This window comes from Neomonachus schauinslandi, chromosome 8 (genome assembly GCF_002201575.2).
Source record: "Neomonachus schauinslandi chromosome 8, ASM220157v2, whole genome shotgun sequence".
Taxonomy (NCBI): domain Eukaryota; kingdom Metazoa; phylum Chordata; class Mammalia; order Carnivora; family Phocidae; genus Neomonachus; species Neomonachus schauinslandi.
This window is the reverse complement of record NC_058410.1, coordinates 105,997,581-106,008,147: the sequence shown is the minus strand read 5'-3', so window position 1 is coordinate 106,008,147 and position 10,567 is coordinate 105,997,581.

Below are 10,567 nucleotides of genomic sequence, written 5' to 3'. Positions count from 1 at the left end.
TAGTGTGGAGCCATGGATTTTTTTTTCCAAACAGCTTTTTTGAAATATAATTCACATACCCTACAATTCACCCATTTTACATGTACAATTCAGTGACTTTCAGTACATTCACAGAGTCCTTATCTGTTACCATAATCACTTTCACAACACTTTCATTACCCCAAAAGAAACCTCATACCCTTTAAGCCGTTAACTATCCCCAGCCCTCTCATCCCTAGACAACTACTAATCTACTTTCTGTCTTTGTAGATTTGCCTATTCTGAACATTTCATATAAATGGAATCACACAATATATGGTCCTTTGTACCTGGCTTAGTTAGCATAATGTTTTCAAGGTTCATCCATGTTATAGCTTGTGTTGTGGACTTTTAGAAATTCATTTCTTGAGTTCTCTGTTTGAAGAAGGGTTTTTCCTACATCTTACTATTTGTCCCTGCCATTAAAAGATGATCATTTTCTTTTCTTTAAATGTGGTATTCTCTGGTAAGTCAGTCTCTTTTTTCCCCCAGGGAAGCCAAGTGGTTCTTTTAGGATTGTGATGTATTTGTTCTGATTTGCCACTGTCCTCAGATGAGGAAGTGAAGCTATCTTCTCAAGATAGATACGTGTGGAGAGAACTTACCAGACTGGGACGTTACTGACCTGGGAAATGCTCTCCGAAGTACTTATGCCTTTGTATTTGTAAGAATTTCATTTTGGGGGGCACCTGGGTGGCCCAGTCGTTAAGCATCTGCCTTTGGCTCAGGTCGTGATCTTGGGGCCCTGGGATGGAGCCCCTCATCGGGCTCCCTGCTCAGTGGGGAGTCTGCTTCTCCCTCTCGCTCTGCCCCTCCCCGTTTGTGTTCTCTCTCTTACTCTCTCTCGCAAAAAAATAAATAAAAATCTTAAAAAGAGGGGCACCTGGGTGGCTCAGTCATTGGGCGTCTGCCTTCGGCTCAGGTCATGATCTTGGGGTCCTGGATCGAGCCCTGCATTGGGCTCCCTGCTCGGCGGGAGGCCTGCTTCTCCCTCTCCCACTCCCCCTGCTCATGTTCCCTCTCTCGTTATGTCTCTCTCTTTCAAGTAAATAAATAAATAAAATCTTAAAAAAAAAAATCTTAAGAAGAATTTCATTTGGGGGTTTAAGATAAAAATTGAGTTTGTTTCCTGGGAGCCGTTCAGCTGGGTTTGGACACTGCCTTCCCTGGGTCTGGGATTGCCCTTGTGTTGTTTGACTTACTTATCTTGGCAGGTCCAAGGCACCCATTCTTTGTGCCTTCTCTTTTCACCTTATTCATGAGAAGCAATGCCCTTACTCTGGGAATGGAAATGGTCCTTCCTGATTTCCCCATTAGCTTTGAGAGCAGGAACCTGAGGTCAGTGATACATTCTGTCCGGGACTGATGGTCAGAGAAGACACAAGGGAATTTTTACCCTTACTGAGCATAGGGAACTCAGCTTTGGGAACTTCCCTATCATAAAAGCTGTATTTTAGTGTCGGGGTTAAAAGTTCAACCTATAAGAGGTATTCCTAGTTTTATTTATTTATTTATAGCTTTGCCTTATCTGGATTGTGAAAGCAACATTTTTTTTTTTTTTAAGATTTTATTTATTTATTTGACAGAGAGAGACACAGCGAGAGAGGGAACACAAGCAAGGGGAATAGGAGAGGGAGAAGCAGGCTTCCCGCTGAGCTGGGAGCCCGATGCGGGGCTCGATCCCAGGACCCTGGGATCACGACCTGAGCTGAAGGCAGACGCTTAACAACTGAGCCACCCAGGCGCCCCGTGAAAGCAACATTTGTCAAACTTCAGTATGCATAGGGACTTCCTGGGATCTTGTTAAAAATGCAGACACTGATTCAGTAGGTCTGGGTCAGCTCGAAATTCTGTATACCTAGCAGGCTCCTAGGTGAAGCTGTTGCTGCTCCTAGCCTACTAGACCATACCTTGAGTGACAAGACTGTGGTAGAGGACTCGTGGGAAGAATCGGGACACAGACTTTTGCTTGGGGCGAGGTCGTAGAGTTTGGGTGCTCTTGGGCTCTCCCCTTTCTCTCTCAGCGAGCGGGTGGAGCCAGGAGCCCCTCGTGCGCATGCGTGCTCGCTCTCACCCGCTCCAGCTCGGGTCCACGCGAGGGTGGCGCCTGCGTCCTCCTGTTGCTAAGAGACGTGGAGATTGAGGGGAGCGGCGGCGGGGGATGGGAGCCGAGCGGAACCGAGCGAGGGCATGGGGGGACGGTGGTGGGGCTCCACGGATGGAAGCCTCCCGGGATCGGGAATTCAGCAATTAGTGGACCCTCAGGGTCTCAATGCCCGCGTTTGTCCTTATGCATTTTTTAAATGATTACATGTTAAATGGTTATATATAAGTACCTACCTATTTTCGAGTTGCCTCTTGGCCAGGAAGATCTAAATAAAATATTTTCTGTCTGGCCCTTTGGGGAAAAAAAAAAAAAGGCCAACCCCTGTGTTAGAGGTGGGTTTTCTTTTTAATATTTTTTTCCCCTAAATCACATAATAAAACACAGATGTAGAAAAGTCAATCAAACCAAATGTATAGCTTAATTATTAGAAGGCGTACATCTTTGTATCCACAATCCAGATCGCAAAATAGAACTTTGCAGCAACCCCAGGAGCCCTCTCTGGACTGCCCCCCCTCCCCAACCACCTTCCTCCTTCCAAAGGTGACCACTACCCCGACTTTCATAGTAATCACGATTTGGGGTGTCTTTATAGTTTTATCACCCCTTAGATGTATCACATCCTTAGATGTATTTTAAAAAGCTTACTTGAGGGACGCCTGGGTGGCTCAGTTGGTTAAGCGACTGCCTTCGGCTCAGGTCATGATCCTGGAGTCCCGGGATCGAGTGCCGCATCGGCCTCCTTGCTCGGCGGGGAGTCTGCTTCTCCCTCTGACCCTCCCCCCTCTCATGCTCTATCTCATTCTCTCTCTCAAATAAATAAATAAAAAGAAAAAAAAATAATAAAAAAAATAGAAAGCTTACTTGAAATGCATTTTCAGTCTTTTTAAAAATTTTTTTTTTTTTTTAAGATTTTATTTATTTGCGAGAGAGACAATGAGAGACAGAGAGCATGAGAGGGAGGAGGGTCAGAGGGAGAAGCAGACTCCCTGCTGAGCAGGGAGCCCGACGCGGGACTCGATCCCGGGACTCCAGGATCATGACCTGAGCCGAAGGCAGTCGCTTAACCAACTGAGCCACCCAGGCGCCCTCAGTCTTTTTTATCTGTGGATTCCCTCCTAATCTCCTTTTTCTTACAGTGTGTAGAATTTTTCACAGTCTGTTTTTGCTGACGGCATATTCAATGTTCAACTTGTTTAACATGTTCTTCTGCCCTCTCTTATTTTAATCAAATTAGCACGTGGATCCAGAATGGTAATCAGATACAGGTTTGGATCCCTTTGGCGAGACTCTACATGGTATACTTTTTCACCAGAGGGCACATTGATGTCTGGTTATCTATCTATGATCTTCAGAGCGACGTGTACAGGATGTCTATATCTGTTAATTCACTGAATGGAGCAACATGGTGGTACTCACGCTCTATCATCTCTTTTTCATTTATTAGTTGGAATCTTTCTAAAAAGAGATGCTTCCTCTAATCTTTTTTTCACCAGTGGTACAGTTAATGTAGAAAAGGCAGGATAGGTGCTTGATTTTTCCCCATTGAGTTATCAGTGTTTAAGATAATGAATTTATTTCCCATTACCCTTCAAAGGTGACCTGTTATTATATTTTTCAGTATAATTTTTTTTTGTTTTGTTTTTTAAAGATTTTGTTTCTTTATTCATGAGAGACAGAGAGAGAGAGAGAGAGAAGCAGGCTCCCAAGGAGCAGGGACAAGATATTTCTGGCTCCCATTGTACATTTCTTGCCTTAGACTTGAAACTGTTGTTTCCAAAAGTCCTGGTTACTTTTAGTGGGAAATGATATTTCCAAACTATAAACTAGCTGTTAGGGATGCTCATTGCTACTGGGCTGGTAATTGTTTCTAGGTTTTTATGGAGGACAGAAATGGGAAGAATATCTATTTACAGATAAAATGTTCCATTAGAGGGTTTTTTGTTTTGTTTTGTTTTTTTAAGAGGGATTGAGCAGGGGAGGGGAGGAGGGAGGGGGAGAGGGAGAGGGAGAGAGAGAATCTGAAGCAGGCTCCACACCCAGCGCAGAGTCTGATGCAGGACTCCATCTCACCCTGAGATCATGACCTGAGGTGCAATCAAGAGTCAGACAGTTAACCAATTGAGCCACCCAGGTGCCCCTCCATTAGAAGGTTTTAAGCACAGGAGTGACATGACCTGATTTAAGGTTTTGAAAGAGCATTCCATTGTGAGAGGATGGATGATGAGAGCAGGAGGGGGAGGCAGGAATGCCTATTAGGATGTTGTTTTTCAGGAGAGCGGTGCTGGACAAGACTGAAGCAGCAGAGACAAGAAGTGCTTGGATTCAGGCTATATGTGGAGACAGCTATATATGCTAATGGAGGGGATGCAGGGAAGGAGGGAAGAGACTCAGTTCTAAGTTTATGACCTGAGGAACTGGGCACGTGGTGGGTGCCATTCACTGGCATGGGGAAGCTTGCAGAAGGAGCCGGTCTGTGGAAGGGAAAACAAGAGTTTGCTTTGGAGATATTAAGTTTAAGTTCAGACATCTTAGTGGAGATGTCACCCGATGGGTATAAAAATCTGGAGTGCAGAGGCAAGTCAGAGCTGCAGCTATAGATTTGGGAGTCACTAGTACATCGGTGGTCCTGGATGAGATAAGATCACCTGACGGAAGAGCGAGATGAAGGAGAAGCAGAGAGCGTCCGTCCTCAGCTGCATCCTGGGGAGCTGGAAGAGGAGAGTCCTGCAGGGAAGCTTGAGAAGACACTGGGGGTCAGGAGGAAAACGAGAAAGAGGGTGGCCACACCAAAGCCTCAAACAGAGGAGATGATGTTCGAGAAGGAGGGAGTGGCCAGTTGTACCGAGTGCTGCTGAGGGTTGGGCAGTGGAGACCTGACCAGCAGACTGAGCGAGACTGGAGAAGGTTCAGTGGGCTGGTGGGAAGGAAAGGCCAAGGTGGTGAGAGGGGCGGGGTGAGAAGGCGGACCCAGGAAATACAGGCAATTCTGGAGGAAATTGGCAGGGAAGAGAAGCAGGAAAAAAAAGTAGAGGCTGGGAGTGGCTGTGGGCTCAAGAGACCACGTTTCTTTCTTTGTAAGAACAGCCACATTAAGGCTTGTTTGTGTGCAGATGGGTATGACCCAGTAGAGAGAAGAAACTGATAAAGCCAGAGAATGAGAGGATTATTGCAGCAGCAAAGTTTTTAAGTATTTGAAGAGATTGAAAACTTCAGTACAAAGGGGAGAGATAGGCCACCGCCAGGAGCTGTGACACTCCTTCTATTTTACTCAGGAACAGAGGTCTGGGTACCAATGCCAGTAGGTCGGTGGAGGTAGGGCTGGGAAAGTGAGGGAAGACTCATCCTCCTGCGTCTCCTTCCTTAGTGAACATGTAGTGAGTAAAGAGATGAAATTGCTGCCTTGAAAAAAAGCTCCTCTAAAAAAACAAACATGCATTTGATTCTTTTTTTTAAAAAAAGATTTCATTTATTTGAGAGAGGGAGAGAGAGAGTACACACCAGCAGCGGTGGGGGCAGGGAGGGTCAGACGTGGGGCTCGATGCAGGGCTCGATGCGGGGCTCCACCCCAGGACCCTGAGATCATGACCTGAGCCAAAGGCAGACGCTTAACCCACTGAGCCACCCAGGTGCCCCTGCCTTGAAAATCTCCTTGAAGGAGATTTAGGAAAGTGTAGTAGATTAGCTGACAGTATTGGCTGCCCATATATAAGATTTAAGGTAAAAATAACTTTTTTGTGACCCTGTAGGGTCACAGATGGTGACTAGATTTATTGTGGTGATCATGTATATAAATATCTCAATGTATACAAATACTGGAATCATTATGTTGTACACCTGAAGCTAACACAATGTCACATGTCAATTATACCTTAATAAAAACAGAAAGATTTGGGGACGTCTGGGTGGCTCAGTTAGTTGAGCGTCCGGCTCTTGGTTTTGGATCAGGTCATGATTTCAGGGTCCTGCAGTTGAGCCCCGCATGGGGTTCCACATTCAGCAGGGGAGTCTGCTTGAGGATTCTTTCTCCCTCTTCCCCTCCCCTCAAGCACGCTTGGGAGTGTGCACTCTCTCTCACAAATAAATAAACAAATCTTAAAAAAAAAAGAGAAAGATTTGAGGTCATGGATTTAAACTGAGACTGGTCAACACAGTGGGATTTTCTCCATCTATGCTTAGCTGCTCAGGTGCAAGCCCAGAGCAGATGGATCATTGGGCATAATTAGGGCTGGGGTTCTGCTATCTGAGTGTGATGGAGGGAGCGGGGCAGACACGAGTAAGGTGTTTGCTGGGAACTGGATCAAGGCCTATACTTTGTTCAGTATTCGAGTTCTAAACCCTATCTGCAGGTGCTCATCTCAACCAATAGCTTTAGTTGGCATTATTTGCCCAATCTTGAAACACAAACCTTAAACAAAAACATGATATATATATGTGACTCCTCCCTCTCTTCTTCCTTTGGAAGCTTGTTGTTGTTGTTGTTATTTTTTAAAGATTCTATTTATTTGAGAGAGAGAGAGAGAGAGCATGTGCACATGCAGGGGGAGAGGCAGAGGGAGAGGAAGAAGTAGGCTTCCCGCTGAGCAGGGAGCCCCACACCGGCCTGAGCCTGATCCCAGGACCCTGAGATCATGACCCCAGCCAAAGGCAGACGCCTAACTGACTCAGCCACCCAGTCATCCCGGGAAGCTTTGTTTTTTTTAAGGTGGAGAAAAGGGACAAGAGACTCTTAGCCTGTAACATTTAAAAAAGTCATGTTAAAGAGATAGTATATTATCTTTGAAGAATGAAGACAAAATACAATTTCAGATAAAAAGGAGGAGAGCTTATCATCATTAGACAGCACCACAAGGAAATTCTTCTGGCTGAAGGGGAATACTCCCTGATGGGAAGTTGAGTCTTTAGGTAAAGGAAGAACACCGGGATTGATAACTATGGATAAAAAGCCTATCTTTTTTCTTCAATTTATTTAAAAAAACATTTAGCCATTTAAAGCAAAATAATTTTGTAATTGTATCATTCCATTTATTGCTCCTGTCCATTATGTTACATAATACATATGTCATACATATGGTTATAACATAAAGGATGGGTGTGGTAGTGGAATGATACAGTTGCAAAGTTCTTACATTTTATAAGGAGCAGAATAATATTCACCCTAGGTGGACTCTGGATAGTTAAGGATATATATTAAAATCCTTAGAGCCACAGTTCTTTAAGTGTGATACAAAGATTTGGGGGATCCCGGAAACTCATTCAGGAGGGCTGCGAGGTCCTCCTTTTTCCAACAAGGTATGTTTATAAGGCTGCATTCTTCTTCTTTTTTTTTTAAAGATTTTATTTATTTATTTGACAGAGAGAGACACAGCGAGAGAGGGAACACAAGCAGGGGGAGTAGGAGAGGGAGAAGCAAGCTTCCCGCTAACAGGGAGCCTGATGCGGGGCTCGATCCCAGGACCCTGGGATCATGACCTGAGCGGAAGGCAGACGCTTAACGACTGAGCCACCCAGGTGCCCCAAGGCTGCATTCTTCTTCCTGTAGGCCAACCAAAACAGCCTATCACAACAGATTGGTGCAGAAGTCGATATGAGTATCCATCTGTCTTTTATTAAGCCAGATATTAAAGAAATTTGCAAAAACGTAAAACCGTGCCTCTCTTCTCACTAAGTTTTAAAAATATATTTTATTTTATTATTTATTTATTTATTTTTAAGATTTTATTTATTTATTTGACAGAGAGAGAGATAGCGAGAGCAGGGACACAAGCAGGGGGAGAGGGAGAAGCAGGCTTCCCGCTAAGCAGGGAGCCCGATGTGGGACTCAATCCCAGGACCTGAGCTGAAGGCAGACGCTTAACGACTGAGCCACCCAGGCGCCCCTATTTATTTATTTTTTAAAAGATTTTATTTATTTATTTGACAGAGAGAGAGAGAGAGCGAGAGCAGGAACACAAGCAGGGGAGTAGGAGAGGGAGAAGCAGGCTTCCCGCGGAGCAGGGAGCCCGATGTGGGGCTCGATCCCAGGACCCGGGGATCATGACCTGAGCCGAAGGCAGACGCTTAACCGACTAAGCCACCCAGATGCCCCTAAAATATATTAAAAAAGTATTTTTTCATAAAAACATGTTGTTTATGTTAACATGAAAATACTTAAATATTTAAAAATTTTTCAGTTTAATTTCATATATCTGTATATCTATGTCTGTCCCCCATAAAAGGTCTTTGGGGAACTTCAGTACTTTTTAGGAGTACAAAGCGGTCCTGAAACCAAAATGCTTGATAGTGGCTGCTGCAGAGCCAACACTCAGAAATAATGCAATGCGTAGCATTATTCACAATAGCCAAAAGGTGAAAACAATCCAAATGTTCATCAGGGGAGGAATAGATAAACAAAATGTGGTGTATACATACAATGGAATTATGACTCTGCCTTAGAAAGACATGAAGTACTGATACATGATACCATGTGGATGATCCTGGAAAACGTTACGCTGATTGAAAGAAACCAAACACAAAGGGCCACATACTGTATGATTCCGTTTATATGCAATGATCACGGTAGGCAAATCCATAGACACAATGCAGACTGGTGGTAGCCAGGTGCTGAGGAAGGGGAGAATAGGGAATGACTGCCGCATGGGTATGGAGTTTTATTTTGGGAAGATGGAAATGTTTTAGAACTGGATAGAAGTCGTGGTTGCACAACATTGTGAATGCGTTAAATGTCACCGAAGTGAACATTTTAAATGGGTTAACTTTATGTGATGTGAATTTCACTTCAATAAAAAAAAAAATAACGTAACAAAGTATAGATAAAAAGCCAATGGAGGGGGTGCCTGGGTGGCTCAGTCCCTTAAGCATCTGCCTTCAGTTCAGGTCATGATCCCAGGGGCCTGGGATCCAGTTCCATCAGGCTCCCTGCTCAGTGGGGAGCCTGCTTCTCCCTCTCCGCCGCTGCTCCTGCTCTCTCTCTCGCTCTCTCTTTCAAATAAATAAATAAAATATTAAAAAGAAAAGAAAAGAAGGTATCAAAAAGAAAAAGCCAATGGAGAAGTTAAAATGGAATTATAACAATGTAGTTCACTCCAAAGAAGTGCAGCCCATGAACTATTTTTGATAGCAAGAGTAAAGAGTAGAAAAGGCTTTAGAAAAAACCCTAAACAAAGAGAGTCTAGTTTATGATAAGCCTGCCAAAGTGTTTAGGAGTGGAGTGGAGTGTCCTGATATTTGCAACTTACTTTGAATTGCATCAGAAATAGAATGGATTCATTGATGGGTGGGATAGATGTGTGGTATGGGGATAGGGCACATACAGACAAATGTTAACGATTGTACGGTCTCTTTGTATTTGAAGTCGATATGAGTATCTCTTTGTATTTAAAGTTTTCATGATCTTTTCTTGGGGGAAATTTTATTGTCTTGGGGAAGGTTTATTGTGAAGGAGTGAGAGCCTTTAGTGAATGGGCCCCCCCCCCCCCAGAGGCTGAGAGGACCCCTCCAACAATGCAGAGGCCTCAGGGGGAAACTGTGGGGGACCAACTGGCCTGGAACTAGGACCCTGGAGGCACCTGGGTGCTGGGGTGGGACAAGAAATAGTAAAAGGATCAAGGGGCCCCGGTATGGAGAGTGGGAAAGAAGGAGGGCAATTCGAATCTACCTCTGAATGTCCTTGGACAAGGAGATTACATATATTACTTACTGGTTTTCCTATTGTCTTTGGCGCTTAAAGCTCAGGAGAGCCAAGATAGCAATGTGAGCTAGTAAAAAATTCAGCGGGCCACTTGGGCAGCATTTCCAAATGGCAAGATTGTATCAGGGCCCAGGGTTAGGTTCTCAGGATTGCGAAACCAGAGGTGAAAACATCTGAGCGCCCCATGTGTGCCCAGATCCTGCTAGCCCACTTCACAGGAGATTACTAACAAACCAGAATGGTGAGATCTGGAACTGCCAAGTGGATCAGATGCTTGGGGCACATGGCCATTGCATTTTCTCTCCTGTGGGCTTGAGAAACAGGATCTTCAGAAGCCTCCTTAATGAGCAGAGCAACATAGCAAGGGGGATCAGGGGAATGACTGGGACGGTGGGTTAGTGGTTGACACTGACCTCGGCTGGTTGGATGCAGGCCTGCACGTCCAACTGGAATGTTTGCCTTGGCCGGACTTAGCACACTCTCCCCTGGACAGGGCTGGAGACACATTCTCACGTCCTTGACCCGTGGTCTTCTCCTTTCTAGATGCTACATTTCTTCCATTAACAGATTTTTTTTTTTCGTTCATGTGACACAGTGGATTAGGTTGTGACCTCTTAAGTCAATTATCCCCCGGGTATTTTCAATGACTTCTTAACCACACCTTTGCATACAGGAGTCAGAGGTACATAAAATAACCCGTGGTTGGGGGGTGGGGGTGGGAGTTGCTAAGAAAGAAGAAAGGGTGGTTGTAGAGA